The following is an 8,448-nucleotide window of genomic DNA, read 5'->3' as shown; positions in this document are numbered from 1 at the left end:
GCTTGTGACACCCTTGTGGACTTAGGTTTTGTTACTTCTGTATGGTACAAAGCCCTCTCCCCCGAGAAGGGCACTTCCATCGTGGAACTATCCCTGATCCAAACTTTGTTTCCCTGCAAGGGCACAAAAGCTGCTCCAGAAATGCTTCTGGAATGAGCAGCAGGAGAGCACTGGCCTCAAAATCAACAGATCTGGATTCTAGTCCTGGCTCAGTTGCTAACAGAATCTGTAAGTTTAGGTAAATCACATCTCTCTGGGTTTCAATTTGCTCTCCCACAAAATGAGTACATTGGACTAAATCATTGTCAAGAACTGTTTCCTATGAGGAGTCATTGGAATTGGGCTTTAAAAGAAGGGGAAGATCAGATATAAGTAAGTAGAAAAACATCAGGTGATTGTGGGTAGGCCAAGCCAATATAATAAAAATGACAATTCTACCTAAATTAATTTACTTATTTAGTGCCATACCAATCAGACTATCAGATTATTATTTCCTAGAGCTGGAAAAAAATAATATCAAAATTTATCTGGAAGAACAAAAGGTCCAGAATAGCAAGGGAACTAATAAAAAGAAATGCTAGGGAAGGTGGCCTACCTCTACCAGATCTCAAATTGTATTATAAAGCACCAATTATCAAAACTATTTGGTACTGATTAAGAAACAAAAGGATAGACAAGTGAAATAGGCTAGGTACTCAAGACACATTAGGCAATGAATATAGCAATCTACTGTTTGATAAATCCAAGGACTCTACCTTCTGGGATAAGAACTCACTATCTGACAAAAATTACTGGGAAAACTGGATAACAGTGTGGTGGAAACTAGGCATAAATCAATACCTGACACCATACACAAGAATAAAGTTGAAATGGGTACATGATCTAGGTATAAAGATTGATACTATAAATAAATTAGTGGAGCAAGGAATAGTGTATTAATCAGATTTAGGAAGAAGGGAAGAACTGTTGACTAAACAAGAGATAGAGAGCATCATGAAGTGCAAGATGGATCATTTTGATTATATTAAACTGAAAAGTTTTTGCACAGCCAAATGCAATGCAACCAAGATTAGGAGGGAAGCAGAAAACTGGGAAAGAATTTTTGCAACTAGTATCTGTGATAAAGGCCTCATTTCTAAAATATGTAGAGAACTGAGTCAAATGTACAAGAATACAAGTCATTCCCCAACTAATGAATGGTCAAAGTATATGAACACACAGTTTTCAGAGGAAGAAATTAAAGATATCTATAGTCATTTGAAAAACTGCTCTAAATCACTATTGATTAGAGAGATGGAAATCAAAACAACTCTGAGATACCACATCACACCTATTAGATTGGCTAACATGACAAAACAGGAAGATGATAAATGTTAGAGAAGACGTGTGAGAGTTGGAACACTAATTCATTGTTGGTGGAGCTGTGAGATGATCCAACCATTCTAGAGAGCAATTTGAACTAAGCCCAAAGGGCTACAAAAATGTACATGCCTTTTGACCCTGCAATATCACTTCTAGGACTGTATCCCCAAGAGATTATAAAAATGGGAAGAGTCCCATATGTACAAAAATATTTATAGTAACACTCTTTGTGGTGGCCAAAAACTGGAAGTCAAGGGGGTGCCCATCAACTGGGGAATGGCTGAATAAATTATGGTATATGAATGTAATGGAATACTATTGCACTATAAGAAATGATGAATAGGATGACTTCAGAGAGACCTGGAAAGACTTATATGATCTGATGCTGAGTGAAAGGAGCAGAACCAGGAGAACTTTGTGCACAGCAACAACCACAGTGTGCGAGGATTTTTTCTGGTAAACTTAGAACTTCATTGCAATGCAAGGACTTAACAAATTTCCAGTGAATCTTTTAAGGCAAAATGCTTTTCATATCCAGAGAAAGAACTACGGAATTCAATCGTAGAATGTAGTAGATCATTTTCTTTTGTATTATGTTTTGGTTTGTCATATGATTTCTCCCATTCATTTTAATTCTTCTATACAACATGACTATGGTGAAAATGTATTTAATAGGAATGTATGTGTAGAACCTATATAAAATTGCATGCCATCTCAGGGAGGAAAGGGGGAGGTAGGAGGAGGGAGGGAAAAATATCTAAGTTGTTTCTTCAGTATCTTACTCCTCCCTTACTTCATTAGACTATAACCTCCTTGAGGGAAAATGCATCTCACCTAAATTCTGTATGCTTTCTACCATACATCATGATACTCTGCACATAGTTGACAGGATACATCTTTGGAGTCTTGTGCCATAATACTGAGAAGGAACAGTAAGTACCATGGAAAGAGGGCTGGGATTGAAATCAAGGTAAACTCAGGTATATAACCCGGCTCTATCATATACTGGGTGGGGGTGGGGGGAGGGAGCATCTCTAGTCATCCTGACCTATGTCTTGACACTGGACTCAGATGGTACTGAAGGAGAAAGTGAGGCTGGTATCTTTGTACAGTCCTCCCTCATTAAAATTCAATTCAGTTGCAATTCATGGTATCACCTTCCTGATATCATGGTCTTCTTTGTGAACAAAGGACAAACACCAACTAGTGAACAGTCTGAGCTGCCCCATTGACCAATGCTGCTCCTTTCTCCTTTCTCCCTTCCCTTCCCTTCTGCAGAGAACCCAATTCCCATGGGCTGGCAATAGTTGTTTGAATGCTAAATGTACACTTGCTAAAAGACTATTTCATGGAGAATTCACACAGAATAAGTGTTTATGTGGTGGTCAGAAGAAGCAATCCAAGAACAGTCTCAAGGTCTCCCTTAAGAACTTTGGAATTAATTGTGAGACATGAGAGATGCTGGCATAGGTCCTCCCAGCATGACATGCCCTCATCACAGATTTTGTGCTCTATGAACAAAGCAGAATTGAAGTAACTCAAAAAAACATGAGGTTCACAAATTTAGGGAATCTACCCCACATGTTCATATGGATTGTTTGAACCCAACCTGTGGTAGACCATTCTGAGATCATACTGGTCTGATCTGACATAGTCAGAAACATTATAACTTGACTCTAACACAGTGATGTTATTTTGCTCCTCTTCAGGAGTGAAGGACAATCTTACAATTACACACATACACACACACACACACACACACACACATACACACACACATACACACACACCACTTGGTTATTATTTGGGTCCTGATAGCTCAGAATGAATGGACAGAAACCCTGAGGGTATTCCCTTCCCAAGACTGAATTTTTATTTTTATTTTTTTACTAGATAAAAGAGGCCATCTTTTACCTCATTTCTTACCTAGCCTTAATCACTGAATGGGTTTTCCCTCACTCAGACTGAGATGTGGGAAAGAACTTAGCTTAAAAGACCATGTTTGCACTGCATCCAGGGACCTCTCCAATAGTCCTGATTTACACATTGTACTGGGCTAAGAGGGGTCCAGAGGAGAAAGTGAAGCTGGTGACTTACATAGCATCCCTTCTCACTTACATCCCATTCACTTGCAAATCATGGCACCAGATTCCTGATTCCATGGTGTTCTTCATGAACAAAAGACAAAAACAACCTGTGACAAGTCCAAGTTGTCCCACTGGGGACCCAACTGTCCTGTTCCAATTGGGCAATGCAGCTCCTTCCTTCTCCCTTTCCTTCCTTTCCCTTCCCTTTCCTTCTGTCAACTTCCCTTCCCTTCCCTTCCCTTCCCTTCCCTTCCCTTCCCTTCCCTTCCCTTCCCTTCCCTTTCCTTCCCTTCCCTTCCCTTCCCTTCCCTTTCATCAACTTCCCTTCCCTTCCCTTCTCTTCTCTACTGCAGATAGCACAACTCTGATGCGCAGGCCATGATGTTTGAATGCCAAATGTATACTTGCCTAAATGACTTTAATGAAGAACTCACACAGAGCAAGTGTTCACATGGTGGTGACAAAAAAGCAATAATACAAAGACACTCTCAAAGTCTCCCTTAAGAACTTTGGAATTGAATGGGAGACATGGGAGATGTTGGAACAAGATTGCCCAGCATGGCATGCCCTCATCAGGGAAGGGACTGTGTTTTATGAACAAAACAAAATTAAAGTAACTCAAAAGAAATGTGAGGTGCACACATTTAAAGAATCCACCCCAAATGTTTATATGGACTCTGTGCTTGACCTATGGTAGAGCATTCTGAGCTCAGATTGCTCTGATCAGCCACAGTCAGACCAACGAAATTTGTCTCTTACATAGTGATGTCATTGTGGTCCTCTTTGAGAATGAAGGACAATCACACACACACACAAACACACACATACACACACACACACACACGTCACATTTAGTCATTTGATGCCCTGATGATTCAGAGTGAATGTAAATAGCAACTCTTCTATACTAACCAGAAACTCTGAGAGTATTCCCCTCCCAGAGTGATTTTTTATTTTCTTTCCACTAAGCAAAAGAGGTCATTCATTACCTTGTTTTTAACCTAGCCTTAATAACTGAATGGATATTGACTCAGTCAAACTGAGACCTGAGAAGAACTTAGCTTTAAAAGGCCAAGTTTACCCACTGCATCTGGGACCATCTACAGTCATTCAGATCTAAACTTTGCCACTGGATCCAGATGGCTCTGGAAGAAAATGTAAGGCTTGTGATTTTGCACATCCCTCTCTTACTTAAATCCAATTCATTTACAAGTCATAGCATCAACTTCCTGAGGTCATGGTACTCTTCCAGACCAAAGGAAAACAATAATCTATGAAAAGTACCAGCTACCCCACAGGAGACTCAAATGGCCAGTTAAAGTTTGGCAACACAGCTCCTTCCTTCCCCCTTTCCCCTTCCCCTCCTTCACCTCTTCCATCTCCTCCTCTTCTCTTCCCTTGTCTTCCTTTCTTCCTTCCTCTCCCACTGTCCTCATATGGTATAATATTCTTACCTGCAGATAGTCTGCCCAAAGGAATATATATTTTGATTGCTTGCACCTTACAAGATACCTTCAAATTTATAGGCTACATATCATTCTTAAGGACCAGATCTTAAATCTAAATCACCCTTGCTCCCACTGACTAACCAAAAATAGGTCTCAGCACAAGCCCCACCTTGTCACTGTTAGGCACTGGTGCCTTTGAATGAATATCAATAGCAACTGTTTCTGTTTTGTCCAGAAACTCTGAGGGTCTTCCTCTCCCAGATTGATTTTTGTTTTTTGATTAGGTAAAAGAGGCTGTTAGTTCTTTACCTCTTTTCTTACCTATCCTTACCAGCTGAATGGGCATTGACTTAGTCAAACTGAGATCCAAGAAAGACCTTAGGTTAAAAAGGCCAAGGTTTCCCACTACATCCTTGGCCATCTCCAGTCATCCTAATCTATATCTTGTCACTGGATCCAGATGGCTTCAGAGGAAAGAGTGAGGCTGGTGACTTTGCAGAACCTTCCATCACTTAAATCCAATATATTTGCAACCCATGGCATTATCTTTCTGATATCATGGTCCTCTTTGAAAATAAAGGACAAACGGGGGCGGAGCCAAGATGGCGGAATAGAAAGACGCACATACACATAGCTCCAAACCCACAACCCACAGATCGGCTACAGGGGAGCAACTCATGGTGAATTCTGCACCCAGAGGCCATGGAATATTGGAGCGAGGGAGATTTCTGTTCCGGAGAGACCTGCAAACCTCTCACGGGGGGTCCTTCGCACTGCGGACTGGGCGCCGGGACTGGGAGCAGAGGGCAGCCCTGCAGCGGCCACGGCACCGAGAGGAAAAGATCCGAGTGGGCTTCGGGGACGGGAACTCCAGCGGCCACGCGGGTCCCTCCACCCACAGAGGGACCTGCAAACCTCTCGCAAAAGGTCCGTCGCGCTGCAGACGCGGAGCCCAGCCCAGCCCAGACCTGCTGCGGCCACAGCACCAAGAGAAACAGACCCGAGCAGGCTTCAGGGACGGGATCTCCAGCGGCCACACAAGTCCCTCCGCCTACAGGTGACGGGGGTTGGTGAGAGAGTCTCTTTGGCGTGTGGAGAGGGGAGTGGGGTGCCCCCATGATTCGGGCCCCCCCCGGGAGGTAGAAGCTGAGAGGCGGCTGCAGACAGGGGCTCCCCAAACGGGCGGGAGCCCGGATCCATTGTGGAAGGTCTGTGCATAAACCCCCTGAGGGAACTGAGCCTGAGAGGCGGCCCTGCCCCTGACCACCTGGACTTAATTCTCACACTGAATAGCAGCCCTGCCCCCGCCAAAAGCCCTAAGGCTGTAAGCAGCATTTGACTCTCAGTCCCCAAACGCTGGCTGAGAGGACCAGGAGGCGAGGTGGGTGTGAGGAGAATATTCAGAGGTCAAGTCACTGTCTGGGGAAAATGCCCAGAAAAGGGAAAAGAAATAAGACTATTGAAGGCTACTTTATTGGAGAACAGACATTTCCTCCCTTCCTTTCTGATGAGGAAGAACAATGCTTACCATCAGGCAAAGACACAGAAATCAAGGCTTCTGTGTCCCAGCCCACCCAATGGGCTCAGGCCATGGAAGAGCTCAAAAAGAATTTTGAAAATCAAGTTAGAGAGGTGGAGGAAAAACTGGGAAGAGAAATGAGAGAGATGAAAGAAAAGCATGAAAAGCAGATCAGCTCCCTGCTAAAGGAGAACCAAAAAAATGTTGAAGAAATTAACACCTTGAAAACTAGCCTAACTCAATTGGCAAAAGAGGTTCAAAAAGCCAATGAGGAGAAGAATGCTTTCAAAAGCAGAATTAGCCAAATGGAAAAGGAGATTCAAAAGCTCACTGAAGAAAATAGTTCTTTCAAAACTAGAATGGCACAGATGGACGCTAAGGACTTTGTGAGAAAGCAAGATATCACAGAACATAGCAAGAAGATTGGAAAAATGGAAGATAATGTGAAATATCTCATTGGAAAAACAACTGACCTGGAAAATAGACTCAGGAGAGACAATGTAAAAATTTTGGGACTACCTGAAAACCATGATCAAAAGAAGAGCCTAGACATCATCTTCCATGAAATTATCAAGGAAAACTGCCCTGACATTCTAGAACCAGAGGGCAAAATAAATATTCAAGGAATCCACAGAACACCACATGAAAGAGATCCAAAAAGAGAAACTCCTAGGAACATTGTGGCCAAATTCCAGAATTCCCAGGTGAAGGAGAAAATATTGCAAGCAGCTAGAAAGAAACAATTCAAGTATTGTGGAAATACAATCAGGATAACACAAGATCTAGCAGCCTCTACATTAAGGGATCGAAGGGCATGGAACAGGATATTCCAGAAGTCAAAGGAACTAGGACTAAAACCAAGAATCACCTACCCAGCAAAACTGAGTATAATACTTCAGGAGAAAAAATGGTCTTTCAATGAAATAGAGGATTTTCAAATTTTCTTGATGAAAAGACCAGAGCTGAAAAGAAAATTTGACTTTCAAACACAAGAATGAAGAGAACCATGAAAAGGTGAACAGCAAAGAGAAGTCATAAGGGACTTACTAAAGTTGAACTGTACAATATTTGTAACTCTTGAAACATTTCAGTATCTGGGTACTGGGTGGGAGTACACATACACACATGCACACACGCACACATACATAGAGACAGAGTGCACAGAGTGAAGTGAAGAGGATGGGATCATATCTTAAAAAAAAATGAAATCAAGCAGTGAGAGAGAAATATTGGGAGGAGAAAGAGAGAAATTGAATGGGGCAAATTATCTCTCATAAAAGAGGCAAGCAAAAGACTTATTAGTGGAGGGATAAAGAGGGGAGGCGAGAGAAAAACAGGAGGTCTACTCTCATCACATTCCACTAAAGGAAAGAATAAAATGCACACTCATTTTGATAGGAAAACCTATCTCACAATACAGGAGAGTGGGGGACAAGAGCACAAGCAGGGTGGGGGGGATGATAGAGGGGAGGGCGTGGGGAGGAGAATGCAATCCGAGGTCGACACTCATGGGGAGGGAAAGGATCATAAGAGAATAGAAGTAATGGGGGACAGGATAGGATGGAGGGAAATATAGTTAGTCCTATACAACACAACTATTATGGAAATCATTTGCAAAACTACACAGATTTGGCCTATATTGAATTGCTTGCTTTCCAAAGGGAAGGGGTGGAGAAGGAGGGAGCTAAAGAAGTTGGAACTCAAAGTGTTAGGATCAACTGTAATGTTCTTACCACTAGGAAATAAGAAATACAGGTTAAGGGGTAAAGAAAGCTATCTGGCCCTACAGGACAAAAGAGAAGACGGAGACAAGGGCAGAGAGGGATGATAGAAGAGAGAGCACATTGGTCACAGGGGCAATTAGAATGCTTGGGCCAAGGGGAGGGGAGGGGATAAAAGGAGAGAAAATTTGTAACCCAAAATGTTGTGAAAATAAATGTTAAAAGTTAAATTTAAAAAAAAAGAAAAAAAAAGAAAATAAAGGACAAACAACAGTAAGAGAAGAGCATTCTTGCTTAGGTATAGATTGGAC

This window comes from Notamacropus eugenii, chromosome 1 (assembly GCF_028372415.1).
Source record: "Notamacropus eugenii isolate mMacEug1 chromosome 1, mMacEug1.pri_v2, whole genome shotgun sequence".
Classification (NCBI taxonomy): domain Eukaryota; kingdom Metazoa; phylum Chordata; class Mammalia; order Diprotodontia; family Macropodidae; genus Notamacropus; species Notamacropus eugenii.
The sequence above is the reverse complement of the archived record's forward strand: the minus strand, read 5'-3'. Positions refer to the sequence as shown.